This window comes from Peromyscus maniculatus, chromosome 10 (genome assembly GCF_049852395.1).
Source record: "Peromyscus maniculatus bairdii isolate BWxNUB_F1_BW_parent chromosome 10, HU_Pman_BW_mat_3.1, whole genome shotgun sequence".
In the NCBI taxonomy this organism is placed as follows: domain Eukaryota; kingdom Metazoa; phylum Chordata; class Mammalia; order Rodentia; family Cricetidae; genus Peromyscus; species Peromyscus maniculatus.
The window spans coordinates 74,090,211-74,112,239 of NC_134861.1; the positions used below are offsets into that span (position 1 = coordinate 74,090,211).

The window sequence follows — 22,029 nt, forward strand, 5'->3', positions numbered from 1 at the left end:
AATCTATTTTTGTATTAACACTAATATTTAGGAAAATCTATGGCTATATTAATATCAGGAAAAACTGTGCATGATGGGTATGGATGTGTAACTCCGTCCCCTCCCCTGTATTCTGAACCACTGGGTATTCTTGCCAACCCCACTATTACTGTCTTGTTGCTTGGAGCACTTATATTATCAATAATTCTTCCATTTGGTACTGATGGGATTGGATGTCATTCTCTTCCACTTTACCACTATTTTCTATTCTTATTCTTTATCTTCTTTCCTTTAGTTTTTCTTCTTTGCAACTTCTTTTCAACTTTCCTTCACTGAAATGTATTTATATATATTTGTGATATATATATATATGATATATATATATCACAGCTTAATATGTATATACCATAGCTTAATAAATATATTTATTATATATTAAGAACTGTACATACTTTGGATTAATCAAAAGATCGCGTTCTTGTCTGAGATTACTTTTAATGATAAAATGAGCATGATGTAATACTGTGTTACCTTCCCCGTCACTCCAGCAGAAAGAGCACATTGCACAGAAGAGAAAGAGACAGAGAGGGGTCACTTCATGCTTTCATTTTATTGTTTGAGAATTTCATATGTGTATACACCATATGTTGATAAAAATCCACAACTCTTCCTTTTCCTCCGACTCCACACATATTCCACCAACCACTTCCTCCTCTCGACTTCATGTGATTTTTAAAAGCTCACTGAGTCCAGTCAGTGCTGTTGGTTTGTACACAGGTGTTGCCCCATCTATTGACTTATCAAGGTTCATATCCCTGAAGAAAACTGACACTCTCACTCCCACAACAGGAATCAATTGCCAACAGTGCCAGGGTAAAGAGTGGGACTTCAGGAGCCTCCCCTATCGAGGATGGTATTTTTCGGTGGCTTGATCTGGTAGGTCTTGTGCATTTCTTCACAGAACTGTGAATGTGTGTGTGATGGCCCTATCATGTCTGAAAAAATAATGTTTTGTGGCAGTCTTCCTTTACCTCTGGATTTTATATTTTTTTGTAAAAGCTTCTAATTTTTTTGATAAATTAATATATAAATAACCACACCACTTCCCCCTCCTCTTTTCTGCCTCCAACTCCTACCCTCTCTTCTCTTCTTGTCCCCTCTCAAATTGCAGCCTATAGTTTTTCACTAGCATATATGTGTAAATATGTAACATGTTGAGTCTGTTCAGTGATGCTTGTGTCATGTTCTTCATGCCCCTTTTTTCATAATGATCCCTGAATCTTGTTGGGGAGAGTATGATAAGATGATCTGTTTAGAGCTCAGCATTCAGCACTCTCTTATTTTCTGCATGTTGACCAGTTGTGAGTCTCTGTATTAATCACCTTCTACTACAAAATGTATCTTTTCTGATGAGAGTTGAAAAGTGTACTAATCCATAGTTACAAAGATAGATATTTGCTGGATATTTTAATTCTGTGTCCATTTAACATAATAATAGAAGTAGATTCTGCGGTGCTCTATTGTGTGCCCGAAAAATATTTGCCTGAAGATCAGAAAACAGAACAAGCCACTAGATTAAACATAGAGGCCAGGCAGTGGTGGCACCCAACTTTAATCCTAGCACTTGAGAGGTAGAGATCTCCCCAGATCTCTGTGAGTTCAAAGTCACCCTGGACTACATGAGATTGACTCAGTCTAGGATAGAAAAAGAGCCAGGCAGTTGTGGCACACACCTTTAATCCCAGCAATTGAGATCTCACAACTGTAATCCCAGTATTTGGGAAGCACACATGCCATTAGTTCCAGCATTAGAAAGGAAGTGATGGCTGGGCAGAGAAAGGTATATAAGTCATGAGGAGAAAGGAACTGAGGTTTTTTTCAGGCTGAGAAGTCCCAGAGGTAAGATATAACAGTGGCTTGTTCGTTTGTCTCTCAGATCTTTCAATATTTATCCCAATATCTGGTCCCTGGTTTTTTATTATAAGAACCTTAGCAATTCCTGTTACAAGATTCTTCTTTAAGGCCCATTGTCTTAGGGTTTCTATTGCTGTGAAGAGATACCACCACCATGTTGTGGGAAATACTTTTGTACACTGGTTTAATAAAATTGCTAATTGGCCAGTAGTCAGGCAGGAAGTATAGGTGGGGTAGGCAGACAATGGGAATTCTGGGAAGAGGAATGCTGAGTAGGCAGACACCAGGCCGCCATCCAGGGAACAGCATGCAATGGCACACAGGTAAAGCCACAGGACACATGGCAACATATAGATTGACAGAAATGGGCTGAGTTTAATGTAAGAGCTAGTCAGTGGTATGTCTGAGAAAAAGGCCATGCAGTTTCAATTAATAACTTAGCCCTAGGTTTTTTGACTGAGGAATTATTCCCCAATAGAGGGTAATCATATTTAAACTCCTTTTTTTGTATTTATTTTTTTATGCAATTTAGGGGGATACACTGTTGGAGTGCTAAGTCATAGAGCCATTATGGTTGTAAGTATAGAGTCTCCTCTGAAAGCAAGAAATAGATGTACCCTATAACACAGCCTAATCAATCCTGAACATATCCAAACAACTCTGTACCCTACTGCAGAGATACTTGCATATCCACACTCATCGATGATTTATTCAGAACACTATAAGAATAGAAAGAGCTCATATATACATCTACTGAAGAATGGATAATGAAAATGTAGTACACATACACAATAAAATTTAATTCAGCTGCAAATGTAACTGTGAAATTTGAAGTTAAATATGTGGATCTGAAAATAATCATTCTGAATGAAGTCTAAAAATAGAAGGGATACTTGTTCTCTCTCTTCTGTAGAAGTTGATTCCAGATTTAAATTTTTAGCTATGTCTATTCAAGTTAGACTATCCAGAAGTTAAGAAAGTATCAAGTATCCAGTGGCTTATTATAGGAGCAGAATAAAAGAACACAGGTAACATGGAAGGGAGGTTTGGAACAACAGGGCAGGAGGGATTACAGGGGTGAAGGTTGAGAGAACTGGGTCGAGGGGAAGGGCAACTAACACTAAGTCTTTTGAAAAAGTCATATGGGAGAGAAACATTTTTTTAGATACTGTTATTACTTATGGTAACTACTGTGAGTCATAAACATCGCCTACATCAGTAAGCACTAATCACCCCATCCTTCATTCAGTGCCTTCCTCAGAAGCAAGGACAACCTTTCAAAAACTGTATGTTTTCTTGGCATGCTGTTACTAGCACTCTTTTTTCAATGATTTACTACACTTGACTTTTTAAATTCTTGTGACTTAGAAACTTGCAGATTGTGGTAATTCTTGAATAAATGACACTCATATTGAGCATGTTTCTTTCTTCCAAATACAGGAATTAGCAGATTATTTTAAGAATAGCATTAGTCAGTAAATCCAGACTCCTTTCTTCCCCAAGATAGAAAGCATGAGCTATGCATGAACTAATCTAAGACATTTCAAAGGAGAAAATGTCTTGCTTATGAGAAGATTTAGGCTAATCTCTAAAATGAAATCACTTAAACAAACTTAGGAATATAATGTATATGTTTCGTTTACAGTTTTCATCAGGTTTTTAAATCTGTATTTATATAAAGTCTTGGACTATATCAGTTTATACTGCAACATACTATTTTATTCTTTTAGGTTTGGTAAATACATGTTTAATTTTAGCAAAATAATAACTGTTTCCATTTAGGAATAAGTTAGGTTCAACTCAATTTATATTAATATTCCTGAGTAGGAACTGATTTTGAAAATTGAGATACAATAGAAGGCAAAGCAAAAAACAAACAAACAAAAGCTCCATGATGTATGTATTTATACAGCTTTGGGTTATAGTGGAAATATAAAAACTTATATACAGTTTTCTATGTTGAAACATAATAAAGCATTGAGGAAAGTTAAACAAGGAGAAAAGGGATTCTGAACAGGGAAGGTCAAGATTTCATAAAGAAAAGGAAGGCCTGTTCATCAATTTTTTTCTACTCTATTGTTTGATAACCAAGGATGTTCTGACAAGAACCAAATATATATCAACAACAGTAGCAGGTAGCTGCTGTTCCAATTTCAATATCTACATAACTGAATAAACACTTGTTCTTACAATTTAAAAAAACTATGATAAAAGACAATACATAGTGACTTAGGTCATGCTATTGTTAGCACATGCTTAGGTCATCTGAAAGGCTGCAGGTTCTTATGTTGTAAGGTCACCTACTTCAGGTTAGAAGAAGTTTCGAATGTTGCTAAGTGGAAGTATTTAGGCTCAGATGGTAAGTATAAATCATTTTGACTTGCTGTGTTGGTTAAAGCTTAGTTGGAATAGGACCTTACAAAAGTTGCCTGGAATTACTTTCAGACTATATCCAGAAAAGGGGAGGGGATTGATTCAGGAAGAAGCATCACTTATGATCAATATAACCTATTGATTCCTCTGTCTATCACTAAAATCAAACTTTAGCTGTCATTTCCCTACTTCTGATCTGCTCAGGCACAATCCTACCTGTACTGGCTGGTTTTGTGTGTCAACTTGACACAAGCTAGAGTCATCAGAAGGAGACTCAGTTGAAGAAATGCCTCCATGAGACCCAATTGTAGGGCATTTTCTCAATTAGTGATCAATGTGGGAGGGTCCAGTCGATAGTGGGTGGTGCCTTCCCTGGGATGGTGGTTCTGGGTTCTATAAGAAAGCAGGCTGAGCAAGCCAGGGGAAGCAAGCCAGTAAGCAACTCTCTTCCATGTCCTCTGTATCAGCTCCTGCCTCTAGGATCCTGCCCTGTTCTAAATTCCTTAAGTGATGAACAACAATGCTGAAGTATAAACCAAATAAATCCTTTCCTCCCAAATTTGCTTTTTGATCATGGTATTTTGTCACAGCAATAGAAATTCTAACTAAGACACTACCTCACCCATGTTGCATTATTGCCTCCAAATACCATGACTTCTGTTGCCTGTTATATAACTGTGATGTTCTTTCATGTTTTATTATTGTCCATTATCCAAATATTATGCCATCTTATCACTGATATCTTCTCTCACATTTATTTTCTTTTTCATCTTGTTTAAAATTTTCTTGCAAGATTCTTCTTAAAGAAGAGGAACTTATGTGATATGTATTGTGTGTCTAAAGTATAGGAGGTGAATCTCCTGATATGTGATGTTTATTAGACATCTAGAGTACAAGAGGTGAATCTTATACATGGGAGGTTATTTTTTAAAGAAACTGATATTGATTAACAACTTAAATTTTAAAAATCATATGTATTTTTCATTAAAATAGAATTATGTCAATTTCTAATCACCTTTACTTCCCCCAGCACCTCCCAGATACCTTCGCTCAAATCTTTTCCATGTTCTCCCTACTCTCACTCTTAAGATATAAGCCTTTTTTCTCTTTTACTCTACTATTTATTTAAAAATAATAATAAATGTTATAAAGAATATAAATGAACTTATGATAGACTTTGTAGAGGAAGTGTTGGTAATCATATAAGAGCCAAAGGATAGGGTAAAAGATTGAAATGTTTTCCTCTGTGCCCAATACAATCATAAACTGACAGTGACTGTGTTTATTTGCATTGGGCCAACCAATGATTGGTCTGGGCAAGGGAGTTACTCAGGTACCTATTCCTTACTGATGATAGATTCTGCATAAGGGCAAGTTATTGATTTTAGTTATGTACCCACTGTGGAGCCTACCAGGCTCCAACAAATTTCTATAAAGTGATAATGACATGGACAGCCCTGGTTTAAATCAATGCTCCACAAAACAAAACAAATAGATATGAGTGTGAAAACTGAATTTGTAGAGAGAATAAAATAGAGGTGGTAAAGGGCAGGACCGATCGTGCTCAATATGAAATTTATATATATATATATATATATATATATATATATATATATATATGCCTGAAATTACCAAAATAGATTCAATTAATAATAAAATGATAATTAATGAGGAAAAAGTGGTCTTTGTCATAATATGAACATTTAATGTTGCATAAATTTATTGAACAACAAGCAAACACAAGAGAAGACTCTGAAATTATGGTAGGTAAACTTTATTGTTAATGTGATAGAATTTATCATGATTATGGAAATAAACCTTTGGGTATATCTTCGAATGTGTTTCCAGAGTAGTTCGGATGTATTGGTCATAGCACTTAATGGATAAGAGTCCCAGAATGAATGAAAAAGTAAACTAAACACCTGCATTCATTATTTGGTGCTTCTTTAATATGTGTGTGGGATATTTGATCACACTGTGTGAGGGGATGTCTCTGTTTTACCTCACTTGCCTAAAGCACCTTCTTATTTGTTTAATAAAGAGCTGAATAACAATAGCTCGAGAGGAGAGGAGAGGCAAGAGTTCCAGGGTTAGAGAAGAACTTGGGGGAAGAATCTGAGAGGCAGGAGATTCGCCAGTGCGGTGCAGAGGAAGTCAGATGTACAGTATTGAGGTGAGGTAATGAAATATGTGGTAGAACTTCGATTAATATAAATAGGTCAACTTAAGTTATAAAAGACAGTTGGGAACAAGCCTAAGCTAAGGCCAAGCTTTCACAATTAGTAATAAGTTTCTGTGTCATTATTTGGGAACTGGTAGTCCAAAGAAAGACCCTGCTACAACTGTGAGTAAAACTGACAATTGCTCAGAGACCTGACGTTTTCCTCCCTGTATTGAGAAATTATACCACCTCATACTTAAGCCAAAATGTACCCTTCCTTTCTTATGTGTCTTTTGACAAGTATTATCTCATAGAACTAGAAAATTAAGTAAAGTGTACCAAGAAATGGAGTCATTACTATGTTCATGACTATGTGATTCTTGGGCCTTTGGAACTTGTTTGTAGGAGGAATGTGAAAGAGTTTTGGACTTTAGGATAGAGGAGTGTTACAGTGATGTAAGCATAGATAAATGGGATTTTTGGGGGGATGCTTTGAAAACTAGAAGACTGACAAGAATGTTGACATTGATTGGAGTCTTGGTGTATGAGGTTTTAGAAGGTAAAAAGGACCTATGCTAAAAGTCAGGAACCTTATCTTCTGACAGAGAATGTATATTCTATAAAAATTCTGAGGACTTCAGTGAGATTGAATTTTTAAATGATGAACTAATGTGTTCTGCAGAGGAAATTTCAGTACAGGATGGGTTTGTCATGGCTATGACTCTCTTCCTTCCAACAGGAGTACAGTTGAAGAGAACAAAAAACAAAAACAAACAAACAAAAAACAGAGCAAAAGACATTAAAAATGTGCCAAGCATTCTTATATTTTTGGTTGTGAGCCTAGCCTTGAACGGCTGAGCCATCAGTCATTTGGCTTGATCTGTTTGGGAGGCAGCTGTGCGGTGGTGCCGGGTCCTGGGCTCGTTGCATGAGTTGGCTGTTTGAATCCTGCGACTTATGCAGGGATGCTTGGCTCGGTCTGGGAGGGGGGGACTGGACCTGCCTGGACTGAATCTATCAGGTCGATCCCGGTCCTCGGGGGAGACCTTGATCTGGAGGAGGTGGGAATGGGGAGTGGGTTGGGGGGAGGGGGAGGGGGGCGGGAGGGGGAGAGTAGGGGAATCTGTGGCTATTATGTGGAACTGAATAGTGTTGTAAAATTAAAAAAAAAAAATGTACCAAGCAGAGAAATATCAGCAGTTTCAAAGGAGTTGTAATTGTTAATGATATTAACATCATCAAAGGATCAAAGGACAGAATCCCTTCCTACAACTATAGCATGTATTAGTCAGGATTCTCTAGAGGAAGCAATAGAAAGAATGTATTACTAAGTGGGATTTGTTTGCTTGGAATATGTTTGAATGGCATGGGATGGGTAATACAGCCTTGTATTCATTCTCTCAATTCTGGTCCTTCAGTGAGCCATGATTAATGCAGAATGTTTCTCAGAAATCTTCAGCGTTTAACTCCCATTACAATACCAAAGTTCTATGAGGGAAGAATCTTAGCAGTCAGTTCATCATATCTTATACTCCCCAAGATTTTTATTCCCCATAGTCCATCATAGCACAACTTGCCTTCACCATTTGTAGGCCATTCAGGTCTAGGTGAAACTCAGACTTTGATGATACAGATGATAATATTTAGCAATATTTATTCCTGATATTTCTATAGGTTCAAATAACCCAGGAGGATGGATACATGATTTCTTCTCTATATATGTTAGATGATATATAGAGCAGAATGAGAATCCACAGTAAAACTTGATATAGGGGCAGAGACTCAACCAGGGAACTCCTTAGTAAAACCATAGGAGCAAGAATATCATCAGGGTTCCAGAACTATAGAGTTATTCGTCTGCAGTTTGAGTCAAGTTAATACGCTACCAGTTGAATACAACTAGAGATGAATCAGAGGATAGGTCCATCAAAGTCATGGCAGGAGGGTTGTGAGAGACTTTGGAGGGCCAAAACTTGTACCAAACTTCTCTGGAGGCAAGGTAATGGGATAAAGAAGAATTTTCCCTGTTCTTAATATTTAATATGGGTGGTCTTGCTGGGTTGCTGATTTTGAAAAGAATAGAATTTATGTAGCACATGAAGAATGTTTTAATGTATCCCCCAAGTTGTATGTGTCTGAATCAGAGTTAGCTAGAATTTTCTATAACAAATACTCAATATAATAACTTAGAAGCAGGAAAGATTTGTTTGGCAAATGCTTGCAGAAACTTTCAATCTGTGGTCATTTGGCTTCACTAATTCTAATCTTGTAGATCTGGGCAGAAATCATGGAGGAAATCTTGTGGCACAACAAAGTTGACCAACTCATAGATGTTGGGAAGCATCAAAAGGAGCACAGAGTGAAAACAAGCAAACTTCCTTCAAAGACATTGCCTTGGTGGCATATTACATACTTCCAGCTAGGCCCAACTAGCTAGCTACAGTTTACCCTATAACAGTATGGATGCATAGTAGTATATTCATTATTTTAATTCATCAATATATTAATCCATTGATGAATACAGAGCTCCAATCTGTATATATATATATATATATATATATATATATATATATATATATATATATATAAAACCGTATCCCAAAAGCCCCACATTAGAACACTGCTTTCATCAGGAATAGTACTTCAATTCAGGAACACTCTGAAGGGCATGATGTATCTGATCTACACTAGGAACTTATGCCTGAGTTTCCATAAATCAGGTTTGAATAGGAATAGGAAATGAGAACCTTAGATTAGCACTCTTGTTTTATCTTATGCTTTCAGCCATATTATGATGCAGTAAGAAGCTCACACCTGATGTTAGTGTCATGTCTTTGAATTGCTCAGATGATAGGACCATAAGCTAAATAAACCTCTGTACCTTATTAATTATCCAGTCTGCTGTGTTCTGCTGAGGCAGGAGAAAATGGTAATGATAAATTACTGAAGTCAAAGGTTAATCATTTACATTTTGGAGGTGGAGGCAGGAAGATTTCTTCATGTTCAAACAAGCCAATGTAGCAAAGTGTATTATTCCAGTCTATAATGGTCTATACTGTCTCTATTATAAATACACTTTCTGAAAAACAGAATCATGAGAATAAGAATGGAAAAATATGGTGCAATATTTTAGCTATGGCTGTTTCATCCATTTGGCAAATTAATATATTATATGATTCTTACATAAGTAGTTCAGTACTTATGAAGGCAAAAATAAGGTACTTGTGGAGAAATACTTCATAACCCTAATATTACAAATTTAATAGTATTTGTTTGAAAATTTAAACTCTGATCTTTTTCAGTGAGCTATTACTTTTAGTGATATTATAAGTTAATTCATATTTACCGATCATTTCTTTTCTTCTGTCATATTGTTAAAAGGAAGAACTATAATAACAATAAGATAAAATAATAATGATAAATGGTGTGTATTCCAGATTATTTCCTGTTCCTAATGAAAAATAAAAATCTGTCTCCAAGGGTCTAACTTAACTCCTAGTATAAAGGTGTGTGTGTGTTTGTGTGTGTGTGTGTGTGTGTGTGTGTGTGTGTGTGTATGTGTGTGTGTGTAGTCATCTATAGGTAGGTTATAGTCATGTGTTTAGAATTAGACTCCTACTTTGTAAACAACTATGTCCTAGGTGTTCCCTCACTGTAGAAAAGAGGATCTAGGATGTCTTTCTACACTTTAGTACTGCTTTTAAAATGTATATCTATATTCTCCATGTATAAACTTTAAATAAATACTTAAATATTATTCTAATGAAAGATAAGATTAATGTGCAGACATGTTACTTTATGTGCTAATGACTCAGTCAATGCCACAGTATTTATAAGCAACTGAAAATGATTCATGTTATTGGTGTTGGCATTGTTGCTTTGAGATATCACCTTGCTGTATAGCCCTTTATTTCATAGTACTTTCTAAATAGACTAGGCTGGCCTCAAACTTGTGATCATCCTAACTCAGGCTTCTGAGTTTTAGACTATAGACTTGTGACATCATGCCTGGTAAAGTTACATATTATACTAGTTTAAAAAAGGCATATTGAAATTTCATAAAGGAATAACACTTAATCTTAGGTTTATTAAATATATCTGGTAATGTTCATATTTTATATTATGTGACATATTTATAATTATCTAAAAATTTTAATTTTTAAATTTTATAAATATTCTTTTATTATTTCCAAGACATAGATACGTTTGGTACTGAGGACTGAATTGTTCCCCACAAAATAATAAATTGAACTGCTACCTCCCAGTGATACAGTAGTAGCATGGGAAGCATTTAGGAGGTTAATAGGGTCAATAGAATTGTTAGTCATTTCTTTATGATCCTCATAAAGGAATAATTGGCTTTATAAGAAGTAGAAGATGTAAAGATGAATCTCTTTCTATATCATGTGATGAGCCAGTTAAAAGGCAGCCAGCTGAAAGCCAGGAATATGGCCTGTATCCAGAATTCATTTATTTGTTCCCTGATTCTTAGTCTATTCTTTTTTTTTAATAACATGTGATGAAAATATATGCTGTTTAAGTATTTCAGTCTAAGAAATGTTATAGCAGATCAACTGTCTAAAAATGTTACATAGGATTATAAAATCAGTTGCTAACAGCAATTGATGAAGCTAGATTTGTGCTAGGTAGAAATTAAATGCTTTATTAAAATGAAACTAGAATATTTTGTGGTAGAATAGTTAATGGGGCAATTATTTGGCATAAAAATACCTAAGATGTTGACTTTAAATTAGAAAAAGTTTGTTTTGTCTCGTTTTATGTCAACATTTCATTGCATTGTTGTTTGATCCCATTGACACCATCTAAGGTGAGGCAAAATAAACGTGGACTATGTGAGACTATAAATTTGTCACAGCACAGCAGTAATGATAAATAAAATGGGGATGAGAAATAGACCGAGTTCTATTTCCCTTGTTAATAGAACTCTTCCAACTAGACCTCGATTTGTGGGATTGTGGGGTGCAGGGTGGCTTGGGAAAGAGGGCTGGGGTTGGAAGGAGGGAGAAGGGGGTCTGTGGATAGCATGAGGAGTGAGTAGAAAACTTCTTAATAAAGAAAAATAAAATAAAAAATTAGCTGCTAATGTTTCAACTATACTGTAACATTTTAGTATAGCCAAATAAATATATATAAATCTTTAAAAAAAAGAACTCTTCCAACTACCTAAGAAGTTCTGAATCTTTTTTTTTTTTTTTTTTGAGACAGGGTTTCTCTGTGTAGCTTTTCACCTTTCCTGGAACTCATTTGGTAGCCCAGGCTGGCCTCAGACTCACAGAGATCTGCCTGCCTCTGCCTCCCGAGTGCTAGGATTAAAGGCGTGCGCCACTACCGCCCCGGCTAGAACTTCTGAATCTTAACACAACATTTATACGACCTCTACTAGGTATCTACTGCACTACAGAACAAGGCTGAAACTACTCGAGATGTCTATATCACACATTTTTATTCTTGAGTAACTATATGTACAAGGACATCTGTCTGTTTAAAAACCCAGGAATAACTAAAACCAGAAATATTTTGTTTGTTATTGCATGCATAATACTAGAATTAAAGCTGATTGCAAAGGTTTTTACTTGTAATAAACAAATTGCAGATATAAGTCCCAAATAAGTGCCTATGTCCCAAACAGTTAAAATTAAAAAGTTTTATTATAGCAATGTAGGTCAATTACTTTTGTTACCACTTAACTTGTAGGGCAAAACACCCACACTTTATCCTATCATTAAAATTATTTTAAGGATTTATTGTGTGACAATCTGAGGCTCCCCTTCAATTTTCTTGAAAGCAAGCGTGATGAACCTCTGACTCTGTTAGATGATTTGTTACTTACTCATTAAAGTCATTCACTCCTCACAATTGTGACTAATATTTCAAAATATAACTATTTTGACACTTCGAGTGAGTACTACAAATCATGTGTATGACTGAAATTAGGAAACGTGTTGCAGGTATTTCATTTTGGAATATATGAGAAAGGAAGTTATGCTGCTTCAATGGAAGAAGTAAAACTGTCGCAGACACATTCTCAAACTAATTTTAGAAGTGAAAAGATCTGGGAGTGGGTACCTCAAAATCAGTGCCTTTAGGACATTTTTTCTTTGAAGGGAGTTAGAAAACCATTACAGCTCCTTGGGGCAACATTACTCCATGTTGTTGATGTTGAGGTGACATTGACTGAAGTACCCAAATCTTTTAAGTTAGTGCTTATGCTCGTTGCTGCTCGATTTGGGAAAAGAATATATATGTAACAGATAAGTGAATAAATATACAAAAGTTCAAAGAGATTGGCAATTTGATTGTACTCAAATTTCCAAAGAGGAAAATTAAATTGAAGTTGGAAATACATCATATTTATTACTCTAGATTGACTGCTTGCCATTGTTATATGAAATATATTTGATTAGGCTTAAGTGATGGTTCTCTCAAGACCTCAAGAAACATATTTATATGCCTCAGAGGCTGTTCATGCGGTTTCAACTGCCAGTAGCTTCAGATAATTAAGATTACTAGAAGAAATTTTAGACTGCAAAGTAGTTGTTACTCGTACCATCCACCATCCTACTTGGTGTGTAGCTAGAGATTATATAACTTTATACACCAGTGTGTGTGTGTGTGTGTGTGTGTGTGTGTGTGTGTGTGTGTGTGTAATGTATTTGAATTATCCACGTGATAGTAATAGCAAAAAGTCAACACTGTATTTAAATAAGTTGTATTCTACAATCATTTTGCATATTTATATTATAACTATTTTATTTGATTTTTGGGACAGGGTCTCACTATTTGCTCTGGCAGTTCTTACTATGTTGACCAGGTTGACACTGACTACCTTGAATCTACTCATGTAGATTCACCTGCCTCTGCCTCCTGAGCACTAGGATTAAAGGTGTGTGCCACCAGGCCAAGCCCTATAATTATTTCATATGTGATTTTGATTCTTATTTATTTGCAAATAATTAGATAATGTGCAAAATTATAACACACATATAACGTATGTTCTATTTTATGTTCTCTCCAACATGTGGTATGAAACAAACTTCTACTTTAATTATGATGATAAACTTATGAAGGATCCCATAAAATTTTATTCCCATAAGCTTAATCAAACAGAAGTGATAACAATGTGTTTAGTTGTCATTTTCACATCATCTGTGAGGCAAGGCTCTTCCAATGAGACTTCTGTTTGACTCCATTTAACTCACGACATTAAAGTAGCTTTTATGCCCCACTGGGGCTTGTGTGAGTCCATATGCTTTACTGTAGGTTCTACCTAAATTCAGAGCTGGGACACAGATATTTGACTGCTAAGACCTCTCAGTCGCTGCTTTTCTACCTCCCATGAAGCCCTGTAATTAAGTTGGAACTAATAAACATGCTTCAATAACAGAAAGCTCAACCTAGGATGGATGATGCCCTAGCACTCAAAAGTATTAGGACATCACCTGGATGTTTGTGTCAGCTTTCTTAGAGTCTAATTGAAGGCAAGACCATCTAAGTGGTCTCACAGTGTGGTGACTTTATTGATATTAACCTTGTGAAGTTCTGATGAACATTCTAGTGATTATCCTTTATAGAATTTAGGGAAAACATATGGAAATACTAACTATTATAACCAGATAAAACAATCTTAAGCAGACAAAATAATGCTGGAAATTATTATAATTATCTTAGTATCCTATTTCAAACTATACTTTGAAACAAAACAGACATATAGGACATTGGAACAATAAAGACGGCCCCAAAACAACCCACACAAATACAGCTCCCTGATTTTTTGACAAAGATGCCAAAGACATGCATAGGAGATAGGAAAACCTGTTTAATAAATTGTGTTGGGCAAATTGCTTATCTATATCTAGAATATTGTAACCAGATCTCAATCTCATAAGCAAAAATCAATATAAAAATGGAACAAAAACTTTACATAAGAAAAACTTAGGACGAAAGCTTTAATATATAGGAGACCATGGTAAATGAAGACCACATGAGAGTAGGAAGAAGCAAAGAGCTAGAGAGGCCCACAGAAATCCACAAAGATACCCCCACAGTAGACTGCTGGCAATGGTCGAGAGACAGCACGAACTGACCTACTCTGGTAATTGGATGGCCAAACACCCTAATTGTCATGCTAGAAACCCCATCCAACGACTGAGGGATCTGGATGCAGAGATTCAAGGCTAGGCCCTGGGTGGAGCTCCGGGAGTCCAATTAGTGAGAAAGAGAAGGGTTTATATTAGCGAGAATTGTTGAAACCAAGGTTGGATAAAGCACAGGGACAAATAGCCAAACGAATGGAAACACATGAACTATGAACCAAAGGCTGAGGTGCCCCCAACTGTATCAGGCCCTCTAAATGGGTGAGACAGTTGATTGGCTTGATCTGTTTGGGAGGCATCCAGGCAGTGGGATTGGGTCCTGTGCTCATTGCACGAGTTGGCTGTTTGAAACCTGGGGCTTATGCAGGGTCGCTAGGCTCAGCCTGGGAGGAGGGGACTGGACCTGCCTGGACTGAGTCTACCAGGTCAATCCCAGTCCTCAGAGGAGTCTTTGCCCTGGAGAAGGTGGGAATGGGAGGTGTGCTGGGGGGAAGGGGAGATGGGCGGGAGGGGGGAGAAGGGAATCCGTGGCCGATATGTAGAACTGAATTGTATTGTAAAATAAAATTTAAAAAAAAATGAGAAAAAAATATATATGGGCCTAGCAATAACTAAATAGGTCCCGAATGGCTTAGGAAATAACTGGTAAATATGATAATATCATACTAAAGTGATCCTGTACAGAACAGGAGACAATACAGTGAAAGACACTCTACAGAACAGAGAACCTTGACTAATCTCAGTCTCAGGATTACTACCTCTGTATGATAAATGGCTTGCCAAGCTGAAGTAGCATTCTCTTCCCTGGCATCTCTAGTCTGTGTGATTAAATACCTCTTTCTTGCTTATTAAAGCTTTCTGTTTATAGGTTATACAACATTGGAGTACAGTTCTTATTAAAGATCTGTACAGGATTATACTATTGTTCTTAAGGAAAAACTGAGTGAACATCTTTTGTTTTATTACCTACATATCATGGGGGAGAGAGGAGTTGTGGGGGGAGAGAGATAGGAAGAGGAAAGTAACTCTCCTCTTATACAATGTCTACTCTTTCCTGCCATCACCATAACATTGATGACAGGGGGGACAGGAAATTCTCTCCATATTCTCCCCAGTCATACTTTTCATGAACAGCAAGTGGACAGTCTTGTAAGATCCTGCACCCTTCACTGCCTTGTACTATGACATCACCTTTTAAGCATTTTGCCCATACTCTAGTCAACACTTTTTTTCAACACATGACTTAGATCTTCAGGATCATGTTCTTATACACTATGTATAAAGCTAAGGAATCAATCATCCTCGTGTTTTCTTGGATGTGTTTCAACATACTAGGATAGTTTTGTACCTCTGTGACTTCTCTTCTCTAAAGGATTGTATGAAAGTTGCTGCTGTTCAGTTTGTCCAGATTCTCCTCATAAAAATAGAGGTGATAAAGAAAATGTCTAAGTCTTTACTTTTCTGAACTGAAACCAGAACTTTTATATGATATTTTAAGTAAATTCTAATAAAAATTGAGGTATTCTTATTGTAGAATATTATGACAAAAATAGGAATTTATCATATGATTGCAATGCATCTTTATTCTACCTAACAAACTAATCAATGATAGTATAGTATGCTATTCTTTCTATGCTTCCTTAACTTTCTATAAAAATTATACGGTTAATGTTGTGTGATTCTAAATAAAATAGTTTACCCTCACTGAACTGCAAAAGTGTAACCAGTCCACTATCAAAACAAATAAATATTGGGAATACCAACATCAGACAAAAGCATAAAAACTCAGACTTAAATTGTTAACCCAATAAATGGAATGGAGTTTCACATGTCTCTAATTTCATGAAACAAAAAAAATGAAGTAAAAATAATCAATTTTATACTGCTCTTTAGAAGTTCCTCAGAGAAACAGAACATTGTCAGTGTTAAATTACATATGATATTTCTCTGGGAATGCATCTCACAAGAAAAATGGCAAAAATGAGTAATATTCTCATAATAGGGACAATGAACTTATTTTCCTATTTTATTTAATTATTTCAACCTGAGAGACGGGTTAAAAACCAAACAAAAATGATAGTGGGGGTTGTATATTAATCAATTAAATAGCTTATAATAGAAAAATGAATGTGTTCTAAGAACATAAACATTTTTAATTTCAATGCTTGAACATGGTTCAGAGAATTGACGTGTGGTAGAATATGCTGAATAGTGTGATAGACCAATTCCATTATACATTCCCTCAATCCCCTGCTCTTAGTATTTGCAACATTGTGTATGTCTATTATATGAGGTGTTAATTTTGGTCTGTATTACCAATAGAAAATGGTATATGTGGTGTTGTATGGCTTCTGAGCAGAGATACAAAAAGCATTGTAGCATTTTCTATGCTTTCTGTCTCTTGGATCATTTGCTCTGAGAAAACCAGCTGCCGTATCATAAGGACACTCAGGCATCCCTGTGGAGAGTTCCATGTGGCAAATAAATTGGGGGCTCCTGGCTACAATCCATCCTGGAAGGGGCACTTGTCTCCCAAAATAAGTTTTCAGATGGCTGTAGTATCAGCCAGCATCTTCACAAAAGCATCACTAGATTCCCAGAGTCAGAGACACCCAAGAAGTGACATTGCCAAAATTCAGACATACAAATTGTTGATTTTCAAGCTAAGTTTAGAGACAATCTGTTACATGGTGAGAGCTAACCAGTTCAGGTTACTAAATGATTGCTGAATTTTACCTGTTTCAAAATAAAAGTATAGTAAATTGTTTGACCTGAAAAGATTGTGAATTTGGCATTGTTTTTACTCTAAAACATTAGTTATATATAACGCATCTTCTTTTAAAATATATTTTTACACATACATATATACATACATACACAACCAGACACACACACACACACACACATATATATATATATATATATATATATATATATATATATATACATACATACATACATAAAATATGTAGTCTTTGGGTTACTTAGGAACACTGTAGTCTTCCATGCATGAAATTATTATCTGCATGTCCGTCTATTCTGTAGAATAACAAAAGACATTACACCAAAAATGTTGACAGTGAAGTGTTGGTTTAGAAAATTTCAGCAATTTTTACAGCACTAGAAAAATCAATAACCGTCTCATGGATTATCTGATTTTAAGCAACTTGGTTTCTAGTGCACCTGCCAGGATTCATTATGAGCAACCTATTCCTCTTGATAGTTGGATAAATTGACTTGCTGTTTGAAGCAATTTCACAGCAGCCTGCAGATCTTACAGGTCTACCTATCAAAGCCAATGATTTTGATTTAAGAATAATTATCATTGAATCTCTATTTTTGGTTACACACTTAAGTTAAAAATAAACATTCATGTAAATAAAAAATATTATTTGCTTAGAGATTTTCTAATGAACAAAAGCATTATTTCAAATCTAGTTAGTTTATAAAGTGGCAATATGTTTTATAACTTTTATCATTGTATGTTCTCACATAAAGTAATTTATGAAATAACTTGTAGCTCATATTTTCACTTCTAAAACACTCCTACAAGACACTTTTTAAAGGTCCACTTCAGCACTGTAAAATTAATGAAACGAAACATAATGAATTCACTGCTACGAAACATAATGAATTCACTGCTGTGTTGATATGAACAAGTGATTGTGGCTTCATACACATCTCCCCAACACCTTAGTATTCATATGTTGCAGCCTGAAGCTATAATGTCTGCCAAAATAAACTGTAGCTCTTCTGTCACTTTGCAGTCATGATAGCTGCTGAAAAGGAAAGAAGGTGAGATCAGAGACAACAGAAAGCCCCTTGATGAGTGCACTCCTGGGTAGGGCATCTCATATGTAAGTCAAATGAAAAGAAATGTGTTTATCAGAGAGAGAGAGAGAGAGAGAGAGAGAGAACAAATGCACTGACTTATTGACTTGTAGGGGGAAAAGGCAAGAATATAGAGTATCCCAAATCATTACATAAAATTATATTAAATACCTACAATTACACTAGAAAAATACATATAGTTTAGGGATTTTTATGAAGAAAAATTGACACAATATGGATTGTTGAAATTAATTATTCTGGCCCAGGCCTATTTAGTTATATTAATATTCCAATAATTATATAATAAATAGTAAATGATTATTTTGAGATATTAAATGAACATATAATTCCTTATAAATATCATTGCAGGATATTTGTTTACACTGTGTGAAGTTGTGTTTATGTTTTGCCGCACCTGCCTAAGGTACCCGATTTGTTTAATAAAGAGCTGAGTGTCCAGAGCTAGGCAGGACTTCCAGGGAGAGAGAGGAACTAGGAATGATTCTCGCTGGGTGAGAGATGCCAGCAAGACACTGAGGAAGTCAGACATGCGTTATGGAGGATAGGGAACTAGCCACATGGCAGAATGTAGATTAATAGAAATAGGATAAATTAAGTTATAAGAGCTAGTTGGGACAAACCTAAACTAAAGGCCAAGCTTTCATAATTAATAATGTCTCCATGTCATTATCAGGATCTGGTGGTCTCAAAAGAAAGTCCATCAAGAAAGTCCTACTATATGATGTTATTTTTCTTAGTTCTAGTTTAATTTTTTTAATATTTTATAGTCTTTGTAAAATTTAAATACCTTTTTTAATAAGTTTAATTTATAAGATTTCACTATATGCACAGTAGCATTAAAAATTAGTTATAAAATTCCTGAAATATGTTTAAATTTATGTAAAGTACATATTTTGTATATGTTATTAATTATAATGTAGTCATATAAATAACATCTTCTTTAAAAGGTAGATAATGCTTTGAATATCTTTAAAGAACACATAAACCTCTATTTATCAATAAAAGCTTAGAACACTGACAAACCAGGAGAATATCACCGTGGCAGAATTTTGTTTTGTATCTCAGAAAGGAAAATTAAAAAGTGATTTACTTACCATGAAAATTAAGGGGGAAATAATAAAGTGAGGAGCAAGTAATAAAGTGGGGAGTGGATAATGTGTGTCACGAAAGCATATGCATCAATGATATGGGAAGAAATTGTGGAAAAGAATGGGGTAGCAAAGGACCAAAGGTAGGGAATGCTGAGGTACACAAACTAGAATAATGTATAATGATACCTCCATATAAAATATTCTCTAGAGGAACAGATGACATTACATGTTGAATTTAAAATTAATTTAAGTTTAGTTACATATTTTCTCTTCTATGTAGATTTTAGACTTTAAATGGTAGATATGTTCATTTGAATCTACTAGCCACAGAGATTAGGTACCTAGGAAGGAAACAAGGAAGAAGAATGAATCTCCCAAGGAAGGTGAAATATTGTATATTGATAAAAGAGCATGGAAGGATGGCTCAGCAGTTAATAGCACTGGCTGCTCTTCCAGAAGTCCTGAGTTCAATTCCTAGCAACCACATGGTGGCTCACAACCATCTATAATGGGGTCTGATGCCCTCTTCTGGCATGCAGGCATACATGCAAGCAAAACACTCATATCTTAAAATTAACACACACACACACACACACACACACACACACACACACACACACACACAAATTTAAAGAGAGCTAAAGGAGAAAGCAGAATTAAGTGGGGAGGAGAATGGGAGAGCAAGGCAAAGGAGGTAACATAAGATGGAACAACTAACATTAAAGAACTTTGAAAATCATATGGAGACCTAGTAATGTAGTAACTTCCTGAAATATATACATATATGAAAGGAAGTTTAATACAATCTCCTATAATGTAAGGGACAATTTTGCCCCTAGACATCGTATACCACCTAGGAAATTTCCAGGTGCCAGGAATGGGTTACATTAATTTGAGTCATTGACAAAAGCACCCATAGGCTCCCTCAAATATAAGGCCATTGAGTACTATCCAAACTCTGACAATAAAGGCGCAACTTCCTTATTTTATCTAACATAAAGAAATTGAGCTGGTGCCTAGTTTGAAGCTCAATACTACTGAATAGAGTTCATGATTCTGAAAGATACTTTGCATGGTATTGGGAGAGAGAAATAAACATGATTATCACCCATTAACAAACTCTACTACTTATAACATTTGTCTGCAAGATATACTGGTATAATAGTGGCCCAAATGCTATAGAAATAATGAACCAAACTTTGCTACTGCAAAAGCAGTCAAGAACACTGAGACTAGATAGGCCACGAGCCTATGAGGAAAACCTATTGTTATTATTATGTTAAAGGAGTATAGCAATAAAAATAACATAAAATTTTGCTATGCCCATAAATCAGATCATCATTCAACCCTAATCAGAGAGTCTTCTTCTAAGCAGTCGACTGTAATTAATGCAGTGATCCACAGCTTGACAATGTTAAAATAGTGAGAGACTTTGGAGAACTCAGCCCTAAATGGAATTTCTTCATCAAATACCTTCCCTCAATGTTCACAGATAAATGTGGAAGAAGAAGCCGAAATACTGCAAGAGGCAGAAGTGGTGGATGATTCCAAGAGTACATTGCCTTGCAGACACAGCAGGATAGATTGACAGAGCCTGCGACAGGATGCATAAGTCCTGCACAGGTTCAAACAAGACAAAATTCCAACACTGAGTTGGGCAAAATGCCACAAAGCCCCATTTCCTGACAAAGAAGTGGTATGTAATTGATACCTGCTGAAAGATGGAAAATGAGATTTATTCAAGGGAGTGTCACTGGGTATATCATATTTGACCAGTGTAGCCAGAAGTTTCTCCAGTCCCACCCGGCCCTGCAGTCCCACAGCTGCTTATAAAAATAATCACTCAGAGGCTTATATTAATTACCAACTGTATGGTCTATGGCAGATTCTTGCTAACTAGCTCTTTCATCTTAAATTAACCTATTTCTATTTATCTATATATTGCCATGTGTTATTATTTGTGATGAAGTGGCTACAGTTTATCTACATATGTATATTTACATATAGTGACATATAGTGATATGTATGTGTACTGTATTTGTATATTTGTGTATGGTGGTATTTTATTTGTACTGAAATATGATTTTCTTTTCTTTATTTTATTTTACAATACTATTCAGTTCTACATAACAGCCACAGATTCCCTTGTTCTCCCCCTTCCTGCCCCCCTCCCCTTCCACCCAGCCCACCCCTCATTCCCACCACCTCCAGATCGAGGTCACCCCTGAGGACTGAGATCGACCTGATAGACTCAGTGAAACAATAAAAGAAACAAATAACTATTTCAGAAAGACAAGTGTGTGTGGTATTTTATTTGTACTGAAATGTGATTTTCATTGTATGTTAATAAATAAAGTTGCTCGGGGCGGCGGCGGCGGCAGCGGCGGCGGTGGCGCACGCCTTTAATCCCAGCACTTGGTAGAAAAGCTGGGTAGATCTCTATGTGTTCAAGGATACAGCCAGCATTGGAGACACACGCCTTTAAGTCCTGGAGCGCTGTACTTACAGGCAGTGACTAGACAGTCATGTGTTTGGATTTACAACC

General features: G+C 35.8%; 1 long non-coding RNA gene across 1 annotated transcript; it reads left to right on the plus strand.

The window, feature by feature from the left end:
• Positions 1 to 517: 517 nt before the first annotated feature.
• On the plus strand, positions 518 to 21,731 carry LOC143267526 (uncharacterized). Its single transcript, XR_013042667.1, has 3 exons — positions 518 to 915; positions 20,977 to 21,180; positions 21,605 to 21,731. It is a non-coding gene; the product is annotated as an uncharacterized LOC143267526 (long non-coding RNA).
• Positions 21,732 to 22,029: the final 298 nt, after the last annotated feature.